The following is a 27,301-nucleotide window of genomic DNA, read 5'->3' as shown; positions in this document are numbered from 1 at the left end:
AGATCTGCAACCAAACGCCTTAGGCAATCCAGTGTGGAGGGGAAACTGAGCTGTCAACTTATCACTGCCTGTTGGCAAGTTGAGCTGATAGCATGAAAGAATGCCAGATGGGAGTGGTGCACCCAATCACCACAAAGGACAGAGGGTCCTTTCCATGACTCTGTGCCCACTCAGGCAGAGCTTTACTGGCATGCTAAGGTTAGGGATACTGTTAAATTGTACAAACCTGTGGCTGTGAATCAGTTATATTTACACTGAGCAACTGACAGGTGAATTTAGACCAATCAGAACATGGCTTAGGTGATTGCAGGAGCAAAACACCTCTGGGAGGATTTTGGTAAATCTCTACCCCACTGGGTTTTTTTGGTTTCACTTTGACATAGGCCAACTGGCATGTAGAGCGAATATGTGCTGACATTGGCTATAGAGAGTGAACATTTTTCTTGACAAGTACTTCCACTGACTCACTTAAGGTCCTTCACCGTTAGTGTAATGTGAAACTAATTTGCTTTTGTTTTCCTGACATCCAGAAGGAGACCAAGTTTGAGGTTTAAAAGCAGTGTGCCATGCCTCTCGATTGTAGATTGCCTTTTGAAACTATGCACCGTCTCAAAAGGCACTGTCTCCGTGTTCAAGACCGTAACTCAGTACATTGTCAGTTATGAGTGGTCAACTGTAAGCTTTAGGTAGAATAATTTAAGAATTGTTACGTGTTAATGGCTCACATGCACTCAGGAGACCAGTCAAAATTAATGTTTATTACAAAAATAGTGAATGTCTTTGGTTCAGGGTGGAACTGGAAACCAGGAGCTACACAAAGTCAGAGGTGAGAGGAGGAAGTGAACATGATGTATAACAGAGCTTACTGAGGATTATTGTCAGGGAGAGGTGCGTGGAATGTGGCCGATGGTCTTCCTGGTCTTAAACGGCGGTGGGCTGTATGAGCAGGGTTGTAGGTGTTCTTGGCTTCTGACCTTATCCTCCTTTTTACAGGTGTGACCGATCTGTTGAGTTGGAGCACAGAGTGTTTAAACCTGGCCGTTTCCATCTTTGGGGTTACCTTCGGTGTCCACTCTGCCTCCTGTGGGCCTCAGTTCCACTCATACACATTTGAGTTTGTCCTTTGCGCCTCAACATTTCCATATGCACTCAAACGCATCCAAGCATTACGCCACTGATTTTTACAATATTCATTTGTAAAATTTGTTATCATGACAGGCCTAATCCCACCTGACATGATTTTCAGCTTTCCCAAGGAGAGTACTGTAGTCATCCTGAAAGAAACCCATTTATTTTAATCAGTCAAGCCATAAACTAAATGCAACTTATTCAAAAAAAAAAAAAAAAAAAAAAAAAAAAAAAAAAAAAAAAGAAAGAAAAGTTCGGATTGCTTAATCCACATGTTCAGATTCAGGATGCCTGGAACTTTATGGCTGGCTACATTCTGGAAGAAACATGAACATTAGAGGAAAACTGAACAGGAACGACTGAAAACAATGGGGTATAACAGTTCCTGTTGCATGGAGAAACTGGGTCTTGGAGGGGGAAGGTAAACAGTCCTGGTCACAATCTAGTAGGGTGTTTGTTGGGGAATGTAGACCTAGTACCGGAGGACTTGTGAGAGGATGGGATGAGAGTTGGCAAGAGGTTGCAGAGTTGCAGTGAAGATTAAAAGTGGACAATGGCTTCCAGGAAAAAAAAAATAGTTGTAGCATCAAAATTTAGACTCCGTTCCTCTAAAGACAGGCAAAGACACACCCAGGGTGACAGAACATTAGGTGAAAAAAGATCATCCAGCAGCTCCTTAAATCCTCCAAAGTTAATGAGTTGATTGAAGCCAGGTGTGGAAGTTGCAATCAGGTAGCCACACCAAAGAGTCTCACAAGAACACACACATCCCAAACAGGATTCTGACATCATATATTTTTTTTCCCATTTATGTCTAGTGACTTGGCATTGATAGGTTTGTGTTGGTTGTAACTAACCTGCTTGCTTGATGTAACAGAACAAATAATCCCTTGTCGAGGGGATGGGAAAATTAATTCTGATCAGTCCAGATTTTTTCAAAAAAATAAGCTAATTTTTTGATGGAACTATCATTTGTATTTCGCTGACACACATTTTTTTAAGTTAACCATGTGCATAAAAAGAACAGCTTGTAATACATTCATCTCTGAAATGCATATTACCAGAGTAATTCAACCAAAATCTGTTCAGCCATTGTTTTAGTTAACCTGGGAGAAGGAGCAATATGTTCTTGCCATCAGTGGGATGAGTCAAAGCGAAACCCCAATTTCATCTTCTCGGTTTTATTTCCACGCTGAAGTTCTAATAAGTCAAACTGATGGACTCATTTTCATTGCGGTAATAGAAAAATAAAAAGATCTTTTACGGCTTCTCTGAACTTTACAACCTTCTTTCATATCTTCCTGGAGTGAAATATCAGTGGACTGTGCTGTGTCTCATTGAGGTGAGCTGCACGGTGAAGTGGAAACAACTTGATCGAGGGGTGACTTTTGCCATTAAAAAAAAAAAATAAAATAAGCTGCAGTCTTGATAACGTTCTAAAAAACAGGCAGTTTGGAAGAGTGATGATTAAAATTTGAACAGAGATGCAAAAGGCAGAGCAGTAGTGGGAGAAAAATAATTGGAGCAGGGAGCAATGGGTCATATGCAGTGACTAATTCACCCGGCAACCAAAATTTTTCACCTACGTTTAGACTGATGTTGATTATAAATGTAGTTCAAAGATGCATGAATCCTTAAGAAGGTTCTTGATGAGAAACCTTGATTAACTGGTTTGAAAAAAAAAATCAAGGGACTTCAGGTTATAGTAGCATTTAAATAAAGATTTCTATTTTTTCCTCCACATAACATGAACAAAACGATATTACTCAAGACATTTACATTAAGATATTAAACCCTGCAAAGAAAAACTAAACATTCTTACCCATTTTTTAACCCTAACCCCTTTTGGAAGATAGGCAAGTGAAAGGCACTTTTTGTTTAAGAATTTTCTTTGATTTGTCTTTTTATATCTGGAAAAACCTGGCAATGTAATGTCTGAATTATATTAGACTGTTAACAGGCCTTGACATGTCACCATAGTAGTAAGATTGTTACCTGTTGTATTGCAGTTATGACAGTTATGGCCTTTGTACTCCAATGTCGTTGTAGTTGGAGTTGAAAGTCGTCTTAAAAATGTTAAACATTTCTTTAAAATTGTTTATTTTGACCACAGATGCTATTTGATCACTGACATTACCATTGCTGCAGGCAAACCTGGACATTTTATGTCCATGTATCCTGCAATTACTGACATGAAAGGGCTTTGGACGCCCCATGCATCGCTGTTCAAAGGTGAGCCATTCACAGTTTGACATCAGGAGGTTATTACAGATCCAAACCGGAGCACAGCAGCCAACAGCTATGAATTTAAAGAAGGTAATATGAGATAAATGATGATTAATCCAGGAAACATTACTGCAAAAATCATATATAAATCGATACAATGATCTTAAAATCCCAGACATTTCTCTTGTTCTTAAAAAACAAACTGCCAGAAAAAAATGAAATGTTTAGTACTTTTCATTAAATAGCTGAAAACAACCTCGGGTCATAAACTGGAGTATAAAGAATCCATGTAATTTGAATTTATGTACCTGTATAATAAATCTCAGAGTTGCTTCTAATTCCAACATTAAACTCCTATTGAAAACACAAAAGCTGACTTAAGCCAGGCTAATGTGAGTAGGGAAAAGAGGCCTTGCCTCTGTGAGTATCCATAATTCATTTTCCAGTTTTACTACACATAGCAGTGCACATTGTATTATGGAGTAAGCAGCGTGCTCATGAATGATTGACAAGCTACCAGCTTCAACATGGCCAAACACAAGGATAGCATGGCGTTGCATAAGCATGGAGAACACAACTTTGCTCTTTATCCCGAGGCAATGTGAATGCCTTCGGTTTGGTTGAGAAAGAAATAAAATAGTTGACACCGCTACACAATTTATGCTTTAGAGATTCCTGTTGCGATTTGTAGGTGTTTGTAGTTTGGTTGTTGTTTAGTTTTTTGTATTTTTTTATTTTTTATTTTTATTTTTTTTGAGATTTTGTCACTGATGGAGTTCCATACAATTCATTCCTTTGTGTTGAAATTCTCCAGCATTCTGCTTTCGTGTATTGTTTTAGATTCGTATTCAAACATTAGTTTTGTTCTCTTGTGCTTGGTTTTATCTCCTCTTAATTTGATTTTATTTTGTAACTCGTCAGAATATCTTGTTCCTGCACTGCATTTCCTGATTAGTGACACCTGTTTCTCATCCACCAGGAAGTGAGTGTTTCTTGTTCCTCACTGGATGATGTGCCGTGCATTTGAGATTCCAAATTATTATTTTATGGTTTTCATTGATGTGAGTACATAACCTTTTTTGTGTGCATCATTACATTTTTTTTACTGCCTTTTCATCGCTGACTGTTGAAACTTCATATTGGACTTCAAGCATCATGGATTACAAGCCTTCCCACTCTTCTTCCAGACTTGAACTTAAAATGAAATACAAACTGAGGACTTTGGACCACGGAGGAACAGTCCAATTTTCACTTTGGCCCTGGTAAGACATTATATTTGAGGCAGAAACATATTTCAAATGCTTTTGTGGCTTTAGGAACGCCTTAGAACTAATGGCCATATCTTGACTGGAATGTTTCACACCAGTTAGGGAGACTTAATGATGCAATGCACAATTTACAAACCCGTGTTGCCTATGCGACACCACCAATATGAGAACTCTTGGTCACACTAAAATTATTTTGAAAATATTGTTTTCTTAATAATTCCTTACTGTAGCTTGATGTTAACCCTCTACATAACTAATTTTTTTGAGATGGTTAGATGGACATTACCATTAATTTTTATTAACAGCTTCTCCGTGTCGTTCCCACATTGCTTGAAGTTTGACGTGAACGTGTTCTCGCCTTACACTACTTGTGCTGATGGAAGCGCTTTAACAATCCTTTCCACACTCTTTTTCCAAGCTGCTCGTTTCAACCCCACAGCCCCCCCTCAGGTAGGTCCTTAATACCTTCACTGTCTCTCGTTACAGATGATTTTATGCCGTTATGTTCTGCCGGTGGGAGGGTTTCTGTGGAGCAATTCTTCTCAAAGGATTCCCACTCGTTCACATGATGTGTTTCAACACAGTGTTTGAGATGGGAATTGCCCTGCGATGTGATGTACGGCGGTCATAGAGCAGCTGGTGAAGCCTCACTATGTGTGAGTACAGTACATGGTGAATGTTGGAAGTTTTTCTTTTTTTTTTTCCCTGTAGATAATAATTTGAGTCTGCTTTTGATTGAAATTTGAGTCAAAGTGGTAACTCTAGATAATGCTTTTTTGTTTTCGAGTGAGCAGAACTAAGCTTGAACAGTAACTGTGGATAATTAAGGCAGGGGGAAAGAAAAAAAAAAGAAAAAATCAAATTGTGTTCCTCACAAATGGATCTTTTGGCACGTGAGGCTACAGGCCGCTGTGTTTGGTGGGTGGGCCAGCATTGTTCATTCATGATAAATGAGCATTACGCCTGAGCAGCTCTGAACCGAATGAACATGCGTAGAAAATGGTTTGCTGGCTCCAATAGTTGTGTTCTGCCAGGGAAACAAATAAGACTAAAGAGGCGACGCACTAGTTGGAGCATATCGTGATTTGTTTTGATGCTAAAAGCCATTTTTGTGAGGCTCCCATTTGTTCACCGTGAAGATGCTCTTGTTGCATCAACAGTTACTCCTTAAAGTTTTCCTTTAAAAAAAAAAACAGCACTTTTTAAACAACTGGCTTTTCCCTCCTCCTTCCTTCTCCCCCTCTCACTGTGTTATATGCAGCTAAGCACGCATTCAGTGAAATGAAGTCGTATATGAATATATATTTTTGAGATGTAATAAAATATTCCTTGCATGCATCTCTTGATGATGTACAATAATAGCAAACAGGTTGTGTGTTCTTATTTATATTTCATTAGGTTTTGTCACTTTAATGGATTTTATGTCACTACAGTGTATGGCAAAAATATGTATGCCATTTGAATTATGTTGACATTTTGTTGCAAATTTTAATCTATTCAAATCCATTCAAGTTTGTGACAAAAGTATATGTGGAGGTTTTCTGCTTCTTTAAGGAATTACATCATGTTGGCACGGACTCATCTGATAGATTTACAGCTAATGGAAGAACTTTATGCAACCTTACAATCTGTAATGGGAATTTTCTAAAACAGCTTTTTTTTTTTAATTAATACAAAGACTGACAAAACGAACAACTTAAAACTATAAAAAAGTCTTGCAGCAGGTTTTGTTATCACTACCCATATAGTATACAAGCAGTGGTTTAAACTGATCCAAGTTCACAGGCCTTGTCCTGCTGAAGGCTTTGTTGTTACACAGCAAAAAAATAAATAAAAGAAGCATGAAAGTGGGTCAAACTTGCCAAGGCAAAACCAATTTCACTGTAAGATTCAACAAAGAGCAAACAATTGATTTCAAATTCAGTTATCCTTTCTTTTTTTTCCCGTTGCGTGGATCTCGAGCCGTGACAGTACATGCTAAGTTAAGAGATCACAAGATGATTCAACAAAGCAACGGGACAATCCTGAGCTGTAACCACTGGACATAGAAATTCTTCTACAGAAGCCATTTTAACCCAAAGCAATTCAGTTTAACCCCTGAGGAAGATGCTTTTTTTTTTCAGCTTTTCTGTCAAACAAATCGTTATATGCATTTCCCATTAAAAAAAAAAAAAGTGTTAACATTGTAAGTCAGTTACTGGATTTGTGAATTTAAAAATGGGTGATGATGCAGAATAATAATTTAAGCAAACATTGCACCTACAGATGAATATTATACTAATAAAAACACAGTTACATACAATCTGAAATTTCATTATGTTTTTTTTTCCCCTCTGTTGAATTGTATTTTTGAGTGTTAATAGTCAGAAACATACACTGTAAAAGGAAAACTGAGTGGAAAGCAAGATGCCAACACTGGGAGATCGAAAACATGTACATTTCCTTTGAAAAGCAACAGATTTCCGTTAAATGTACACTTAAACTTTCAAAAATCTGATTTCAAATTAATTCGTTTATTAGTGAAAAGCAGCAGTCTAAAGCAACCAGTAATTGCTCCCCTTGGGGTTTTAATAATTACTGATGATTAATCAACTTTTTTTGGACTTTTTATTTAAGCTGGATTCAATTAGCAAGCCAAACCCCTCCAGGCCAGATGACTGCCATTCCTTTATAATCAATAAATCACTTAATAGGAGTCAAACTCAAACCAGGGTGGCCTAGTCAAACTCAAGAATTGAATCTGAAACTGATCTAGGTGCTGCTGTATGACCGTAACGGGCATTTGAGAAGAAGATAACCAAATCAGAAATCCTCCAATCCGGCTGTAATAATAAAACGCCACCACCACAGTAGGCACAAAATTACCCGCAGCGCATTATGAATCTCATTCGCAGTTCTGATAAATGCTTGATGGTGGCAGTTACTGCAAATGTTGGCCAAACCGTTTATTAGGTTTAGGGAGCAATATGACCGGTCTGGTTTCCAAAGCTGTTTTTAATACACAAGATGAGCGTTTGAAAAATGAATTTTGTATTCATTATTTTTCGAGATTTTCTTTGAGGGTCTAGCAGCCCTAATTTAACTGGAAATGGGGAGAGAGAAAGGAAAAGCTTGTCACAAATTTCAGGACAATGGCATACAGCGAAACGGTCTTTCCGCACTGTTGCAAAAGCTGCTAATAATCAAAGCTAGCCGATGAGTTTGATACGCTGGTTGGCTAAACGTTAAAGAAAACACTCTGCTACAAATGACATGTTCCATCTGTAATCTTGTTTAAAGGTTTCATTCTGTCCATCTGGCCGTCCAAGCCTGGCCCTTTCTCTGATTACTTCAGGTACACGTTTGTCACATTGTTCAGAGTTTATCTTTTGTTGTTGATGTAGCTCGATCAGGTTTTTTTCCACATAGAGGTTTCAAAGTGCAGACACCTTCATAGTACTTGCATTGTAATGCTGAACGGCTTTTTTTCGCCCCATTTTGCTGAACAGTCTTTACAATGGGGGGAAACAAAAGGCTTCCCTGAAGCTATACAACCTTATAGTTTCTTCGAATATATAATCTTTTCTTTTGAGATGTACTTTCTTTGTGCGAGACAGCGAAGACATGGAGTCGTGCTGAGATGTCTCGCTATAGCGTCTCTTCTACAATGCAGAGATCATCTTTGAGATCACTGATATTTTCACGGATTGATGGCACTACATTTCTTTTTTTTTCTTTCATCTTTACGCATTCCTATTAGTTGTTATCCAAGAAATGGAAGGGATTAAATAAATTAACTGAACAAACACTGAAAAAGCAGAAATCTTACCATGTATTTTTGCTGCAACACAAAACTATCTTACAAGTACATTTTCATGTAAATAATATATCCACAAATAAAAAATGTAGCACTCTTTACAGTTGGTAGACATGCCTTACAACAATATGGCGCTGCAACGGAACGGCAGCTTGTGAAATGGAGGAACTGTCACACCCCAATCCAACACTTGTAATCAAATGCATGAGATTTTCAACCAAGCTTAAGGTTTAGCAGGCATCTTTGGTGCTTTGTTCTGCAGGACGGGAGCAGTGACAAATCTGGGGGTACAGCAAGAATCAATAAAGTCATTTACAATGGCGGAACCATCATTGTTCCACGCTCAAGGATGTTTGAGTCAATAAGGTCCAGGAGGTTGGTGACCAAACTCAATCATCCCTTCCGTGATACTTCAAACGGGCACTGGAGCTCATCATTCAGCAGGATTCATTTCCTGGTGCGATGCGCCCCATTTCTTTAGTCGGTCTGAAAGCCAGTCAGACTCGGACGAAGGAGATTGGTGCAGAGCGCGTCAGAAGAGTAGCAGAGTGTGTGGATTTAACAAGCGGGAGTTTGAGTGTCTTCAACACCTCTCATAATCAGTTGCTGGAGAAGCAAGAGGTTGACGATATCACACCTACATGGCGTCTTTTTCTTATACTCAACACTGGAATATTGAAATACAGATTTTTTTTTTCCTTTTATGATACTCAAATTCAGATTCTCTAAAGGGTTAATATTAGATAAAGATACTGAGATAAAGTACTAAGTAATTCCCGTAAGCTAGCCACACTTGAGTTTCACCTCTGCTCCATATTCTCTTTTTTTGTGCATGGGTTTATGACCATTGGGGACCTAAAGCCATAGAAATGGCTTTGTGTGTCATTGAATTAGTTTAGCCTGGGACAAATGTGGTGGTCTATGAAATCTTTTAACCTATTTTATGTCAACAGACAAGTTTGCAGTGATGTTTGGTCAGTAAAGCTGACCGCAGTTGTCATGATTTAATAAGAGGCGTTGCTTTTCTTTACATTGTGTCCAGTTGATTTGGATAGGCTTTTTTTTTTTTTTTTTTGACATTTCAAAATCAGGGTATTTGTGCTTCTAATTTGCAACAGTTTAATAGAATGGAGGAAAAAATTCTGAACCCTCCAGCTTGGACCTAACTAAGACCACTTTACCACTGCCGCACATATTAATTTTTCTGAGTTGAAAAGGCTTCCCTGCCTTGCCTGGGGCCCATGTTGGTCTTCTAGGGCCATCCACCCACTACTAGAAAGCAGCAGGGCTGTGACCTGTTGAATAGACAGTTTAGCTGACAGTAGTTCAAAGGTGAGAGGGCAACAAGCTGGAGCTGCAACCGGTTGCTCTGGGCTATGTGTCGAGGGAGGAAAGCTGGAAAAGGACACCAAAGGCCCACATTAATGGAGCGGCTCATCATTTTGTAATGCGTTTCAGTGCTCCATTTTTGTTCCTTTAAAAAAAAAAAAAATAATAAAAAAATAAATAGAAGTACTGGACTTTCTACACTTTCATTTGAAACCCAGAAGAAACTCTGTCCTGTAACTTTATGTTGATGAAGCAGGTTTAGAGGTTACAACCAGACCTTTGACTTTTAATAATTAGTCAGATACGTTACCAGTTAATGGTTTGGTTTTGACTTGCCTCATGGCAGCAGCTATGTAGAGAAACTCGATGTAAAAAGTGGTCGAGTAATGCAGACTGTGCCACTAACGAGCTGTGTGTAGGAGGAAATTGGAGCACTGGCCTTTGTGCTGTCAGATTTTTCTGTCTTTTAAGTGTCTAGTTCCCACTGTATGTGCTTCCTTCATTCACACAGTCGTCTTCTGTGTTTTGCTCTGGTCAAGTCGTCTGTCAGGCAGGCACAGAGGTCCCCGAGCTCGTCCAGAGTAAACACCAGCCAGGTGTCTCCGGTTCATTACTTTGTCATAGGGAAGCATGGGCCTCCAACACGAGCCATTAAACCTAAGACCAGTTGAATCTTCTCGGCTTATGGTCTTTTTAAAAAAAATTATTTATTTTGGAAAAGGAACAGTTTCACAACTCTGGACTCTAGTAAATGCTTTTAGTGTTTGGAAATCTTTTTAAAATAATGGAGACCACTTCCAAATGGTGCCTGCTTCAAAAAATCTGTTTGTCAGTAGTGGCACTCCTATTTTGTTTTTTTTTTAAAGAAATACTTTGAAACGGTGATTGGGCAAGTGTGTTTTCCTTTATTTGTGACCTTCTTGATGTGTCTCTGATGCATTTCAGGAGTAATTACAGTTGCCTGGGCCATCCGAGGAAGATTTACCACAATTAAATGTATTCTCGATTTATAGTTAATGGCTCCCTCTGTGGTTTTAAAATGGCTTTACCTTCGCCAGACCGATGGATGTTAATGACTTTTCTTTCCTGATCTTGAATCATGTTTAGATTAGGGAATGGATGGTGTGTTAATTTTTAAGATGTCTCCACCATATGTAGTCTCAGGTTTTATTTAGGTAATTTCCTGATTCTATTGGTCTGGGCAATCAGGCCTTTGACTGACTTATGAGGTTGAACTCACCTTTAACTGATTAAACACATTTAATTAAAGATTTAACAATGGGTGTGTTACTTTTTCACAGTTTGAAATAAATTTATTGCTTCTTGTTTTTACTTTAGCCATCTAAGTCTGCTAAAATTTCTTGAGACATTTTCGTGGGGAGGAAAAAAAAGCAAGGTGTTGGTCCGACTAAAGAATTAATATTTTAGGTTAAATTTACAACTTGTTTAACACACTTAATGACACATGTAAACATAAAACATTGATGTAGTCTTTGCTAATCTGCCCACTCTTTGGGATTGATCGCCTTCGCTGGCGCTGAAGTGACACCAGATAAATTTCATCCATACAGAAGAAAGGAGAGATTATTTGTTTACTGCATTGCACCACGTAATTTCCCCACATCCTAAATGACCACCAAGGTATGACAAATGTTTTTTTGTTTTTTTGTTTTTTTTAAATATATATAATTTGCTTAATTTGTGTTAATATGTGTTTGTACAAAGCCACTCGATTGGCTCCATCGCCCCGAACAACAAACCCCTTTACTCATTTGCCGGTTTGTCACGCATGCCAACAGGCCCCGAATCGATTGCGTCTTTTAATTGAAAATAGATGGAGATGTTTGTATGCAGATTTGCTGGACCTCTGGCCCTGTTCGTCCTGCTGGTGAAGATTGCAGGTGTGTTCCCCGGCAAACGCGAACGCGTGTCAGCGTTGCCAAGCCGCCGAGCGCGTTTCTGAGGGGAAAAGGGCGTCGATGCCAGGAGCAACCCGGAGCACGACGTCATTAGTCAAATGTGGAATGTTTAATCACGCTTCAGCTTGATTATTGATTTGCGATTAGTACTCAACTATTTAAAGAGAAGGCTTGAATGGAATCTGGGAATTCGGACGACAGCGTCCGTTCATCACCCATGAACAACCTTGAGTTATTTATTTATTTATTTAAAATTCAAATGTGAACTTTATTCAGATTTATTTTACACACAGTAATAAATCTCAGGCATTTCTTTGCTTTTCATGACTTTTTTCATCCAATAAAAACCCAAAATTCAGTTTTAGAAAGTTACAGGAGTAATTAAGAGAGGATTTTTAATACAGAAATGTGTTGGGATGACTACTGACATGAATGTTATTTTAGGAGAGAATCATCCACAAACTGTATTGATGGAAAGTTATGTGGAAGGAAAAAATGTGGTAGAAAAACACTCACAAGCAACTGGAATGATTTCAGTTTTGAGAGGATTGTGAAAAAAGTTTTTTATTTCAAAATGATGATCATGTCTTTGGTTAGAGAGGCATCAGACTAAACTACTAAAAGCAATACAGTTACTGGATTGAACCTTATAGAAACCTAGAGTAATACGGCATCAAACATTTTTAATTAATGTTTAAAATTGTATAGCGTCTGTGAAGTTTTCACTCTATGCTTGGAGTAGAAACGGTGATCTAAACAAAGTCTTTTTGAAATGATCCTTGCAGTTTTTTTTTGTTTTTTTTCTTTCACACGTATGTCACGGAGAAATGTTCAAGCTCATTTTCGTCTTTCCGTCTCTATACAGAAAGTTGAAGACACGAAGAGATTAAATTCAAGATCTGCCAGGAATCGATCCCTGGCTGCCGCGCGCCGTCAAAGTCGGCTGTCGTCTTACATACCGCTGCGCAGCACGTCCGCCTGTCACCGCTGCACCGAGGCAGTAATTATTGTGTTTGACATTTTGCATTTCTCCGTGACACCTTCAGTTTTCTCATTAATGTTTAAGCTTTAATGGGGAATTCAGCACAATGTTATACACCATCAGCATCCCGGTGAGGCTAAACCAGCTGGGCCTTTTTTTTTTATGTGAAAACGGCACAGGTCTGCTTAATTGCTCTCTCAACAGGTGTCAAGCTAAATGCGTGTTTTTAGGATGTGCCTGAACAAGTCGGGGTGTCTTTACCTGTTAAAGCTCCAAATTGGAACTTGTCACATGATGAGTCTTGCGACGTCAGAGACAACAACATCTTCTTCTTCAAAGTAAGTCAAGGTGACATGGTTCTCTTGTCAAAGATTGTTTTTTTCTCCCCCTTTAAAAAAAAAACATGGCATAAAGTAAATTAGTACTTACGGAGAAAAGGGACTTTTCAGTGACAAATATAAACCGTCCACCGTTCTCAACTCTGTTCCATCTATTAGTCTTTAGCTACACTTCACTGAGGTCGGTTTGCCTGCTTAATCTCGCTCGCGTTTTTTTTTTCTTTTTTTGAATTTATTAATATGAAAGCACATTTATTATTTCACAATGTAACCTTGAGATGAGTAAGAGGACTATTCAGACACAAGATGGATTACCGAAGGTTTATTTCGCTCAAAGCGTCCATCAGCATCGTAGGCCTGTGGAGAACAATGACGGGTTTGGTCGTCATTGAATCTTGTGGATAAGTACAACATTTTTAAAAAAATATTTTCAGTTATAGCTAGTAAAGAGCCACTTGACCCTTTGCGGTGTAATTGTGGATCAAAATGTCTGTGACTGGATCATAGATTTACTTTTTTTTTTTTTTTAAGTTAGATTGCAAGTTGTCTTCAAATAATTTTATTTTTTTGGTCGGCATTCCCGTTGCAGAGCACAAAGTTTCATCAGCTTTATCCCCTCCAGAGAAAACGCGATGTTCATGGATGAGTCAATTGAGAGACAAGGGCACAGAGATTGAAATTGCACTTGAGGCCACGCGTGCCATCTGATGCGGTTCCTAACGAACGCACTGGCCAGGCAGGAGTTCTGCTTTCGGTAACCTGGGGTCTCTGCTGCCACGGCATTTTGAGGCGCTGACCAGGGAGAAAAATGATGCGCTCTGTAATTTCACTGATATTTAGCAAGGTCATGAGTCGAGTCAGCTAAACGGGCATTTGTCAGGATGACTATCTGTCGTTTGGGCTGACGTGATGAAGCGGTTTCTTGACCGTGAATCCGTCACTTTGTCGCTGCGGTGTTTGTGCCTCGCACACGACAGCTATCACAGCTGTCCCACATCACTGGATGTCTCAGCCTTGAAGCGTTTCCCATAAATGTCATTTCAGAGTCTTTTTTTTTGTCTTTTTATTTGAAACATTGTTTCAATTATTTAAAGTTTGCAGGTGTTCTTTTCTCCATAAAGCGTCTGCAGTGTGTATAAAACCAGACATCTTAACATAAACTGACCTAGGATTGGCTGGAGTTTCAAGATTCAAGTGAGATCAGAAACGGGAATATCTTTTATATGGTGTGATATTAGTGCCAAAATTGAGATTGTCGAGTGGGATTTGCTAAAGCAACCTGGGTTTCCATTAGTCACAACCCAGACTTAAGGCCAACATTTATTGAAGCTGATAATTTTTGAAAAATTATACATTTTGCTTCTCCTTAGCTGTTATCCAGGATTATCAAAACTAACCTAAATAAAAACTTGCGTGCGCTTTATGTACAGGATTTTTAATTTGAGTTTTAAACTGAGTCCACATTTTCACGATATTGCACTTGCATGCTTTCTAAATATTACATATGCAGCATGCAGCCTAATTACAAATACTCTACATAACTGAAATACTCTTTGTGGGGAAAAAAAAATAAACATGATGTAAGAAATAAAATTATTGCATGCTGAGAAAATGCTATGCCCCAGATCTTGGCAATTGCTACAGGAGAAATGCATTTTTCTCATTTATCATCTCGCTCCCGCTTTATGTAATTCTAACAAGCTGCTTTTTTTCCTTTTGAAGTTTTTCAATTAGTTCCTTAATTGTTTTTTATTCAGCTTCGTTTTCAGTATAGTTGATTTATTTTTTGTTTAAGAAGTCTTGGTCCAAATGACTTTGTAGTGTGGGACTTTTTTTCACACCTGCGATTAAGGACCCACACATGGAAGCAGAAAAAATAAAATAAAATGAAAAATGCTGCATCGACATCTCCTCTGACTTCAATTGCTGCAACGCAAGCATTAACATCTTCGAAATGTCCAATGACCGCTTGTCTCCAAAGACAAATGTCCAGCCTCGATTCTTCTATTTTGTTTTTTGTTTGCGCAATCGATAACAATTTAGAGGTGCTGTCACTGAGACCAATAAAAATCAATGACAGAAGTACATTTTAGATGTTGAACCTCCTGTTAGAACCGAGAGCCGGAGTTGCATGCAGTACTTTGCATCCCCTTGGTGCTCCTCACCTTTTTTGTATGGGGATTGCCCAAATTAAAACAGAAATATATTTTATTTCTGTCTAACTTGATTGAAAGGAGTTCAATCTCCTCATGGGCTGAGTGTTTTCAGCTTGTCAAAATAGATTTTCGATCACTTAAAGCCTGATTCGTAACTCTTATAAAGATAAAGAAGGCTGCTTCTGTTCTGTTTTACTCCAAAGGAGGATTCTTCTTAAAAATCAAGGAAATTATGGCTAACTCTGAACTTCTTCATGAGTCTGCTTTACAACAACGGTTCGAGGCTTTATCAAAGTCTCTTTAAGACAGATAGGAAAATTAAATCCTTCCTGATTTCCCGTAAATCTAAAATCTCATGCTTTTATTTAATAACGAACATTTTTAGTCTGGATTGCAACTTTTCTCTACTTTTTTGCCATTGCAATGTAACGTTTTTCAAGGCATGCAGCTACAGCTATGATGCAAACACAAATTTCTTTTGATGTGCTTTTGATATGCACAAAGCTTTCATATTTAAAGGTAACATAGTTAATTGTGCTATAAAATGACTGTCCCTGCAAAATAGATGATGCCATTTCATTTAACAATGACTTTTTGACATTAACAATATTTTTTTTGTGATATTGCATATAAATGAGATGCATTTCGAATGCTTCGCAATGATTTTTGCTTTCTGCCGTCACACAAAAACCCCACAGAGGTTACACCAAGCAGAGATGGTCATCTGGGAACAAGATGATAATTGATGACAATGAGTTGCACGACGGAGGCAAAAAAAAAAAAAAATCAGTCACAGTGTGACAGCGGACCAGCTGCGCGTCGGCTTCCCGATATAAAAAGAGCCGTTTATTTCCACCAGCGGGACTGAATGAGCGAGATAGGCACAGAGACGGGAGGCGTGGCTGGAGAAGCACGATGGCAAATCCACTAGTCTGCTTTCTGCCCCGCTTCCCCATCTGGGCTTTACACGCTGCAGCTGGCGGAGTTGATCAAAGCACGTTTTTGTCATACAGCATGTTTTAGCAAGTGAATGCTAACAAAGGGATTATGAGCCAATCGATCTGTAACTCAACAGTGGTGTATTGTGCACTTCTATGGCAGTGATATGGGTTTGTTACTAAGACATTTTTGGTCTTTGGTCTAAATTTAATTGGGAACATTTATCAATGTTCTCCATTTAGTTTGACTTGGAGATATTGTACTGAAGGAACAGAAAATCATAGGAATGTAGTTTATTTTATGGAGACCTATATAATTCTAAATTGATTCCAAAAAATAAATGCAAGCCAAATGTTTTTTTTTTTCTTCTTTTTGAAGGTTTTGCTTTTATCTATTATTCAGCATTTCTGAGTGCAAACATTTACCTTTGTAGTAGGAACTTCAGCCAATTACGTCTGCAACCTAAAGTGCAGAAAATTCAGCTACCCAGTGGGGTGCCTGATTATGCCAGTCACTTTTTTTTTTTTTTTTTTTTGCTAAATGTCAAGGTCCACAAAATGAATATTCATGAAATGAACCAAAATATGAACGACGCCCAACTTGAAATTGATCCCTCTTCTAAGAACTCCTCAGTGGTGATGTATTGAGGTCAAACGCAATAAAATCCAATGGAATGAAAGTTTTAAAAATATACTGAAGAGACATGGAAGTTTTCGGTTCTCTGTAAAACCACTTTTAGTCCCAAACAAAAGGCCCTACACTCGCCAGCAAAAACACTCCAGCTCCTTGAATTTCCATCATGTGGGATCGGTTACGCAAAGACCTGAAAAAAGAACCCTTTTCATTCACTGGACTCATTTGGGAGAGATGGAACAATGTTGTTAATGCACCGGTGTAGAATTGGAGCAATTAAAGAGACCAGATATGTGAGGGATTCATTTATAAAGTATTTGTTTAGTTCGCTTGAATCCAACTTTGGTTTATTTGCCTAGAAAGTCCGGTTCGTTTGGGGAGGCACAATCGAACTCTGTGGACCAGAAAAGCAAATTCAAGGGGGAAAGTTTTTTTCAAAGCGTCCCTCCCCCGCCCCCCAAGGCCTTTGGCTCGTTTGAGAAGGTCCGGTGTGAAAGTGGACCACAACTTTTGCGATTCTGGTCTCCAATTGAACCGACTCCATCGAACAACCTGGTAGTTGTTTTCACACCAGGTTGTGTGAAAACTTCTGCTTGAAAACTTGAAGTTTTTGAAGTTTTCTGCACTTCAAGCAGAAAACTTGTTTTTATTAGATTTCATATAGACTAATTCAATCACTAGAATAACTGGTACATTGTTGCTTTACTCTGCATTCTACGTAGAGGTAGGTTATGTGGTTTGTAGATGACATTTCTACACATCGCACGCTCTACAACAAAACGCAAAAAAAAAAAAAACGTGTTATCCAATCAGAAGCCCACTCCCGTTCGACACGTGTTGACATGTGACTTGCTCACCTCTGATTAACAGTAGCCTTTAAGTGGAACCATCTAAAAGCTCAGCATTCAGTGACCGCAGCTTTTATATTTAATTCCTCCACAAGGGTGGGCTCCATGGGAACGTTAATGCAATCAGCTGTGTGCTTCCACTGCACACAAGAACCTTTTGCCACAAGATAATCCCCCTCGTGTGTGTGTGTGTGTGTGTGTGTGTGTGTGTGTGTGTGTGTTTTCTCTTTCTTTCTTTCTTTCTTTCTTGCTGTCAGTGGAGTGATGGCAATTACAGGCCTAAGGGTGCCAGGCAGGTGGCCTTTGAGTTTTAAATCGGTCAGGCAGTCTTCAGAGGCCATTTAACCCAACTTACCTGACTTCTTCCATTCTTCCTACCATGGAAGTACTTTATGGAAAGTGGGTGGGGGAAGAAAAAAAAAAATAACTGCCCAATATTTTGCATAGCCATAGATATTCTGCATCTACTGCAAATCTGTCTGGCATAAAATCGAACACCAGCAGATTCTTCTGTACAGCTCTGATGCGCAAATGTATATTATGCGAAATGTATCTTTGTACTGGCTGAGGTGCTGTTTTCTTTTTTTTTTTTCTCTCCCATTTCGGGAAATCAAATTAAACTCAGAGAAATCCTGACAAGGGAAGCTAAAGCAGAAACATATTTCCTTTAATTGCATGGCTGTGTTCAAACCCTCGAAAGTTGCGCAGGTTTCAGCACAGTCCGAAAGGCGTGGAAAAGGTGCTGTTTATGTGATATAATACAACACATAAACAAAATTGATTGGGATTTCTGCACACCTAAAACAAAATAGATGTTTTGGAAAATAAGAATCCAGGAAACGCAATCCCTCCTTACGCATACATTAACTCTACAATGTAGATACTGAATAAATGCAGTTTGTATGTGGAGGAAATAAATGTAAAAATGATCTAATTAATATATCAGAAAATGTGTGTGTGCTGCTTAATCTTAATGATTAATGGAAGTAAAATCTTTTACTTTTTAGGGGGAGATTCTGAGGCCAGTTAAACTGCTTTCATCTGGAAAAAGTGTATTTTTTTTTTTTATTTCTTCATAAAACTAACCCAAAAAGGAGGAGGGGGAAAAAAAAATAAGAACACAGACTCAGAAAGCAATATGCGTCTGTGTTGTTGTTTTCCCGACTGCAAACTAGCACCTGCTACCTTTCACCCTGACTTTTCAGCGTGAACCTTGTGTGTACCGAGTTTTCTGGGCGAGGATCTACATAACCTCTCCTGAGTGTGTGGATGGAAATGCGTACCACCTGGCCCGTCTCTTATTTTACATTTATATACAATGTCTTAACAGTATCTGCAGCAGGAAAAAAAAAATAAATATATATATATATGAATTAATTGCCCTAAAGATGTTTTTTGACTTGTACAAGACCAAATATTGGATGTTTTTCACCAATGTATCCTATAAGTCCATGCAGTCAAAGATGGCTTTAGTGCTGGCAATTATTTTCTACATTTCAGTTAACCATGAGTTCAGTGTAGGAGGCAAAGCTATTAAATATTCAGTTGTTTTTTTTTACACGTATCGTATAGTAACTTGTCAAATCCATAGGGGTGAATATCCACAAATCAATTAGTCGGTTGTTACTGGTTCAATACTGCGGCGCCTGTGTTTCACATAAGCAGCGATTCCAAGTAATTGTCTGTAAATCCATGGGCTACTCCCCTGCACAGAACTGCTACTTCCAAATGCGCGATCAATTTTTCTTTTCACGGCCGACGTTGTGCGACCTGGAAACGAACACGAGCCGTTAAGAGCAGCAGGCCTTAAGCTGAAGCCAGTGAAGCCCAGAACAAACGTCGCCTGACAAGCACTCACCGCTGCTCGGGATGATTAAATGCCGAGTGTGCATACCATAACCTGAAAGCAACTCAGAGAAGTGTGCTATGTACTTTTTAATAACCACCAAACTACTTTTAAGTTAAGCTTTCTGAAACTGAATCGGAATAATTCATGTTTATAGTTCAGCACTTAAAATTCCAAGATAAATTCACACGTCCCCACATTATGAAGTACTCCACACACACTGTTCATGTTTCTTTTATAATTAAGTCCTACAATGATTGCTAGTAAAGCTTGATTTGGTATCATTGTGTAGCTTTTTTCAATTTGATTTGTCATGTTTACCTTGATACTGAAGTCATGAAGTGTTTCTAATTAATCCCAAATAAATTTAAGCCAACATTCATTCCAAAGCATCAGAGGGATATACTTATCAAAAAGCGACTAAAGAACAAAGGAGTCACCAGGTATGTAGGTATTCACTACATAATTCAGTTTAGACGTTCAAGTGTAGAGAACATGGAATAGGACAGCTCTCAAAATGATGAAAAGGTGGTAAGAAAACTGCTTAAGGATAAGTTTTTTTTAATTTTACTATTTTTTTAATTTTTATCAAAGTTACATTTATCAGTGGCTTTTGACAATTCTATTTCGTTGTCAAGCATGCAAAAAGAATTTTGATTTCGAACTGCAGAGTGGTATTTTAAGTTTGACATATTTTATTTGACTTTAACATCAGAAGACAACTTAGTTAAGTTCAGAATCTCTTGTTTTTAACATTTGCAACAGATTTTTAAAATGTACAAAACGTGCTATATTAATTTTATTTTTGCATATATAATGAATGCTTGCCCCACATGTTTTTAGCTCCTTTGATGTCATAGTCGTTCAACTCACTTCGACATCGTTGTGTAAAATGTTTCTTAAAACTTGCTTGAAAATATGTTAATCAAAAACAATCATCTCATCATTACTTCTCATGTCTAATCTTTGTCTGAGAAATGCTCTGTAGACACTTTAAGTGGTTTGTGTCTCCCCATTTAACTGGCCAGTCAAGCACAATGGTACCAGCCTCATTAAAGCAGGTATTGGTACATTTGGCAGCGTGGACTGGAGCCAAGTCCTGCGGGAAAACGAAATCTGCATTTCCATAAAGCTTCTTAGCGGACGTTCCACCGTGCTTCAGAATAACTCTAGAGAAAACAATTCCTTAAACACATGTAGGCCAATCTAATGAGCCGTACACGGCTTTGACCCCAGCTGTATGTTCATTTGCATGCCTTCCCTTTAGGGAGATGTACACTGATTCGCTACCATCTGACCTTCAGCAGCGGCAAATCACTCTGACATGTTGCTGAGGTATTGCTGGGTAAACATCACTTGTTCTGAACTTCCCGGGTGCAGGTCTTCTCAGTACATGGCATTACAATGACATGGCGCTCTGTTCCCATTAACCCCTGTCTGCAAACACGGCTGTGTGGCGGCGGATGAGGGGAGGCTGCTTCGCATTTGCATCGCAGGTTGGGCGACTAGGACTTTGAGCCAGATTGAGCATGATGAATGTTAATCAATGATACAGTACGTCCCGCACTGGCCTAATGCGCCCGCCTGTCGGGTCTTGCTCTTTTCTCCAAACGCGGTTTGGCTTCTTCCGTTCATCCTGCATTCAGGTGCGTCGGCATGCATTGTTAAGTTTGCATGCACGGAACTCGTTTGTGTAGCTGTGAGAAGCTTTGTAGGAAGATGTATTTAATAAAAGGGAAAACGAATGCGTCAATATGGTTTCGTGTATTGAGCCGCTTGCTCGGCTACTTTACAAAAAGGCAAGAAAAGTTAAGTGGTCAGGATTCGTTTGAAATATTTTCTTCTGTAATTCTGTTATAAGATGGGATTTATTGACCCAAAGTTAATTGGAGCTAATGGATTATGATCCAAAATAAAATCTGATCCTGGAAGATTGAATACTCATAAATCTGTGTTAATTTAATCGCACCTTTTATACATGTACTTCTATTCACTAAATGCCAAAATACTAACCTTTAAGTCTTTTGGAGAGATTATCATTAAGATGATTATGTTACGGCCTTATAGGCATTTGACATTCAAATGGATTTTTATACATTATTTAATAGAATGTCTACTAAAAAAAATCTACACTTTTATTTAAAGTGGACTTCAAACGTGCTCCTTCATTGTGTGTTATGAAAAGAAAAAAATCCCCCTAAATTTCAGGAGGAGAATTGTTAACGTCCTCAAATGCAATACCTTGCAAGAACACGGCCTTGCTTAAAGTTAATGTAATCTATTGTGTCAATTTCAGCTAAACAAAGTAGAGAATCATCTTTCAAGCCAGCGTGTCGGTGGAAACGGACACACTGATGAAACGGTGTGAAATGTGTGGCTTCGTTGTGGTCCCTCTAGTTCCCCTCCCCCCCCCCTGTGTTCGTCATGCAGGCCGATGTGACATGACTAAATGAGATTTGACATGTTTGAACAGGGCATAAGAGACGAGCTGTGAAACTGGCCCGATGGTCGCCGGCGCCTGGGTCAAATAATGAGGGGTTATTCAATTGCCTCTCATTAGCGGTAACTACAGCTGCCAGTGGTCGGAGGTTTTGCAGACAGAGTATAATAGTTACAATTGATTTAAATACATTTTCTAGCCTTAGAAGTCCACAGACTTAAATTTTTAAATGGAAACTTTCTAAAACTTTCTCCTTGCCACCGACACAATACTTTGGGGATCATCGACATGGGGTCTACCTTTACATGTGACGCAAAGTTAGGGACCCGAAGGAATTGCAGTATCCGAAGATAGAAGAGCTTGGTTCTGGAGTCGCCATTGGCAGATGGAACATGTAGGTTTCTCCTCTGCACACAGCTGGGGAGCCGGAGCAAGGCCTGGCCATCTTGGAAAGAACTCAGCCAGCCAGCAGAGGTGACTGGCAGCTCCAAGGGAGTTTTCTTTTCCTGCCTAGCAGCATAAACATTTTATAAGTTTTACTTTTTTTTTTTTCTCCTTTTCACATAACCCTGACCACTTCTGAGAAATTATGTTGGGAGACAGCAGGTCCCAGAGCTTTAAATGGTACAAAGTCAACTGACATTCAGTCTTGGATCAGAAGTCAAATGCATCACTAGCATTTTATGTCAGTGTAAATTAATGCGTCTCTCTGGGTTTGCCTCTCACAAAGACATTTTAGGAAACAACTGACCAAAAGAGAGCGGTTCTACAAGCCAGAACAACACAGGTGTGCGCGCCATGCATGAGTAAACAAACAAGCCACTCAAATAACAGATTTGATCTTTGTCTTTGTGACTAAACCGACCTAAACCAGTAAACTTAATGCAGTTCTGCAGACTTAAAATTTGATTTAACAGGATATTGAGTTATGAATTGCAGTTTGAAAATGATTGCCGGGTTTCCGAAGTGAAGTGTATGTCAAGAAAAGGACGTTTATGAGCGTTGTTGAGCAAAAGGTCCAAAATTATTGCTGTACATTTGTTGCCATTAGACTGCTTTACAGGCAGCTGATGGTTGTGTATCTGCAAAACAGACTAAATAGTTGATCTCCAAGGATGACACAATGTCTTTGAATGCAGTTTAAATAGTCCAAACATTTAAGTTAAATATCCCCAGTTGTTGCCTTGGCACTTAATCAATATCCCTGCTTGTCTCTTCACAATACAACTCCATGCCTCTGGATGTTTCGCCCACTCCAGCCGTGAAGGCAATCAATTCACGCACATTGACTAAGTGCAATGGATAATACGAGAATCTGACAAATCAAACTTTAATCTTGTGTCCTGGCAAGAAGCAGATGCGTGAAGCTCTGTTGGTAGACAAACGGGGAAAATGAGGCTGTTTTCTGAGTCCCTTCATTATTTAATTGAGGATCATAAGAAAAAGTCTTTAGATTAAATCATAAACCACTATGTACTGAGAGACTGAACCAAGAGGTAAAATTGGAGGGAATTTCTAGGAATCATTTGAACATTCGGTTAATTGTGTGCTGTATGTAATAACTCGTCTTTAAACATCTCACTGTGTAAATTCTGTTGCGATTGTAATGAGCCAAAACTCTGTTTGAAATACAAATGAAAAGTTTATGCATTTCCGTTTTATCTTGGCATTTTCTTTTTTAAAGGGAGGTTTACTTTGCAACCTTTTTTTAGTAAAATGTACTAATGATTTTTCTTTCACTCATAATTTTGTCCCATTGCAACAGTGCAAAGTGACCAACAAGGTGAAGTGATTCCACCAGTCACGCCACATAACGAAGCTTGTTAGAGTCCAGTAAAACAAGCTGAGGCACAGCACAACATTGATTCATGTCTTTTCATCTATGAAGCGGAAGTAAAAGGTTATTAAGTCATAAAACAGTTTTCAATTGATTGCCCCCCCAAGAGCGGACACGGGTCATCGGAAAGCAAACGCGCCCAAGCTGAGATTTTATTTAGCTTGCTGTTAACTTCAGCACATGCCGGATTGTAATCCTATCTGCGGAAGAGTAATTTGATGCGATCTTGTCAAGAGAACTTGTACACACACTCGAGTCCGGACAGTATAGAAAATCCCCTGCGGGTTTCTTTGCTTCAACACAAGCACTTTGTTTCTGCTCGTTTTTTTTTTTTTTTGTTTTTTTTATCTGGTTCAGGGAACGACCGAGGCCGATGGAGATGGAAATCTCCCCTCTTTGTTTGACATTTCCATCTATATAAAGGCAGGTACAGGGAGCCCTTGGCAGGGGCGGGAATGATGCTGTATTGATGTTTTCTCCAAGTGGTTAAATGTTGCTATAAGTTTAGCTGTCACTTCACAAACGGAATAAGAAATTCTGTTAAGATGAGCCAGCCCTGGCAGCTTGGGCGACTGAAAGAGAATACATACATAGGAAATAAGGAAAATGTGCTTGTGAGCATGCCGAGAGCATTATTGCATTACCTTGAGCTGTGTCTGGACCCTGTGCATCGCTATGCGAGTGGAAAAAAACAATACATCAACAAAACANTAAAGGGTTAATATTAGATAAAGATACTGAGATAAAGTACTAAGAAATTCCCGTAAGCTAGCCACACTTGAGTTTCACCTCTGCTCCATATTCTCTTTTTTTGTGCATGGGTTTATGACCATTGGGGACCTAAAGCCATAGAAATGGCTTTGTGTGTCATTGAATTAGTTTAGCCTGGGACAAATGTGGTGGTCTATGAAATCTTTTAACCTATTTTATGTCAACAGACAAGTTTGCAGTGATGTTTGGTCAGTAAAGCTGACCGCAGTTGTCATGATTTAATAAGAGGCGTTGCTTTTCTTTACATTGTGTCCAGTTGATTTGGATAGGCTTTTTTTTTTTTTTTTTTGACATTTCAAAATCAGGGTATTTGTGCTTCTAATTTGCAACAGTTTAATAGAATGGAGGAAAAAATTCTGAACCCTCCAGCTTGGACCTAACTAAGACCACTTTACCACTGCCGCACATATTAATTTTTCTGAGTTGAAAAGGCTTCCCTGCCTTGCCTGGGGCCCATGTTGGTCTTCTTGGGCCATCCACCCACTACTAGAAAGCAGCAGGGCTGTGACCTGTTGAATAGACAGTTTAGCTGACAGTAGTTCAAAGGTGAGAGGGCAACAAGCTGGAGCTGCAACCGGTTGCTCTGGGCTATGTGTCGAGGGAGGAAAGCTGGAAAAGGACACCAAAGGCCCACATTAATGGAGCGGCTCATCATTTTGTAATGCGTTTCAGTGCTCCATTTTTGTTCCTTTAAAAAAAAAAAAAATAATAAAAAAATAAATAGAAGTACTGGACTTTCTACACTTTCATTTGAAACCCAGAAGAAACTCTGTCCTGTAACTTTATGTTGATGAAGCAGGTTTAGAGGTTACAACCAGACCTTTGACTTTTAATAATTGGTCAGATACGTTACCAGTTAATGGTTTGGTTTTGACTTGCCTCATGGCAGCAGCTATGTAGAGAAACTCGATGTAAAAAGTGGTCGAGTAATGCAGACTGTGCCACTAACGAGCTGTGTGTAGGAGGAAATTGGAGCACTGGCCTTTGTGCTGTCAGATTTTTCTGTCTTTTAAGTGTCTAGTTCCCACTGTATGTGCTTCCTTCATTCACACAGTCGTCTTCTGTGTTTTTGCTCTGGTCAAGTCGTCTGTCAGGCAGGCACAGAGGTCCCCGAGCTCGTCCAGAGTAAACACCAGCCAGGTGTCTCCGGTTCATTACTTTGTCATAGGGAAGCATGGGCCTCCAACACGAGCCATTAAACCTAAGACCAGTTGAATCTTCTCGGCTTATGGTCTTTTTAAAAAAAATTATTTATTTTGGAAAAGGAACAGTTTCACAACTCTGGACTCTAGTAAATGCTTTTAGTGTTTGGAAATCTTTTTAAAATTATGGAGACCACTTCCAAATGGTGCCTGCTTCAAAAAATCTGTTTGTCAGTAGTGGCACTCCTATTTTGTTTTTTTTTTAAAGAAATACTTTGAAACGGTGATTGGGCAAGTGTGTTTTCCTTTATTTGTGACCTTCTTGATGTGTCTCTGATGCGTTTCAGGAGTAATTACAGTTGCCTGGGCCATCCGAGGAAGATTTACCACAATTAAATGTATTCTCGATTTATAGTTAATGGCTCCCTCTGTGGTTTTAAAATGGCTTTACCTTCGCCAGACCGATGGATGTTAATGACTTTTGTTTCCTGATCTTGAATCATGTTTAGATTAGGGAATGGATGGTGTGTTAATTTTTAAGATGTCTCCACCATATGTAGTCTCAGGTTTTATTTAGGTAATTTCCTGATTCTATTGGTCTGGGCAATCAGGCCTTTGACTGACTTATGAGGTTGAACTCACCTTTAACTGATTAAACACATTTAATTAAAGATTTAACAATGGGTGTGTTACTTTTTCACAGTTTGAAATAAATTTATTGCTTCTTGTTTTTACTTTAGCCATCTAAGTCTGCTAAAATTTCTTGAGACATTTTCGTGGGGAGGAAAAAAAAGCAAGGTGTTGGTCCGACTAAAGAATTAATATTTTAGGTTAAATTTACAACTTGTTTAACACACTTAATGACACATGTAAACATAAAACATTGATGTAGTCTTTGCTAATCTGCCCACTCTTTGGGATTGATCGCCTTCGCTGGCGCTGAAGTGACACCAGATAAATTTCATCCATACAGAAGAAAGGAGAGATTATTTGTTTACTGCATTGCACCACGTAATTTCCCCACATCCTAAATGACCACCAAGGTATGACAAATGTTTTTTTGTTTTTTTGTTTTTTTTAAATATATATAATTTGCTTAATTTGTGTTAATATGTGTTTGTACAAAGCCACTCGATTGGCTCCATCGCCCCGAACAACAAACCCCTTTACTCATTTGCCGGTTTGTCACGCATGCCAACAGGCCCCGAATCGATTGCGTCTTTTAATTGAAAATAGATGGAGATGTTTGTATGCAGATTTGCTGGACCTCTGGCCCTGTTCGTCCTGCTGGTGAAGATTGCAGGTGTGTTCCCCGGCAAACGCGAACGCGTGTCAGCGTTGCCAAGCCGCCGAGCGCGTTTCTGAGGGGAAAAGGGCGTCGATGCCAGGAGCAACCCGGAGCACGACGTCATTAGTCAAATGTGGAATGTTTAATCACGCTTCAGCTTGATTATTGATTTGCGATTAGTACTCAACTATTTAAAGAGAAGGCTTGAATGGAATCTGGGAATTCGGACGACAGCGTCCGTTCATCACCCATGAACAACCTTGAGTTATTTATTTATTTATTTAAAATTCAAATGTGAACTTTATTCAGATTTATTTTACACACAGTAATAAATCTCAGGCATTTCTTTGCTTTTCATGACTTTTTTCATCCAATAAAAACCCAAAATTCAGTTTTAGAAAGTTACAGGAGTAAT

At 38.9% G+C, this 27,301-nt stretch overlaps 2 long non-coding RNA genes across 2 annotated transcripts in view; one reads left to right on the top strand and one right to left on the bottom strand.

Moving 5' to 3' along the window:
* Positions 1–736: 736 nt before the first annotated feature.
* Positions 737–1,757, bottom strand: LOC107836778 (uncharacterized). Its single transcript, XR_001662734.1, has 2 exons — positions 1,601–1,757; positions 737–1,274 (listed from the first exon to the last, which is right to left on the bottom strand). It is a non-coding gene; the product is annotated as an uncharacterized LOC107836778 (long non-coding RNA).
* A 2,512-nt stretch (positions 1,758–4,269) lies between these two features.
* The window catches only part of LOC107836772 (uncharacterized), a 59,292-nt gene continuing 36,260 nt past the window's right edge, over positions 4,270–27,301 (top strand). The window contains exons 1-3 of the long non-coding RNA XR_001662725.1: positions 4,270–4,415; positions 4,542–4,616; positions 5,109–5,278. This is a non-coding gene — a long non-coding RNA (uncharacterized LOC107836772). The remainder of the gene's footprint in view (positions 4,416–4,541; positions 4,617–5,108; positions 5,279–27,301) is intronic.

The sequence above is a fragment of the Poecilia formosa genome, unplaced genomic scaffold, assembly GCF_000485575.1.
Source record: "Poecilia formosa unplaced genomic scaffold, Poecilia_formosa-5.1.2 Scaffold83, whole genome shotgun sequence".
Classification (NCBI taxonomy): domain Eukaryota; kingdom Metazoa; phylum Chordata; class Actinopteri; order Cyprinodontiformes; family Poeciliidae; genus Poecilia; species Poecilia formosa.
This window is presented reverse-complemented; position numbering and strand designations above follow the sequence as displayed.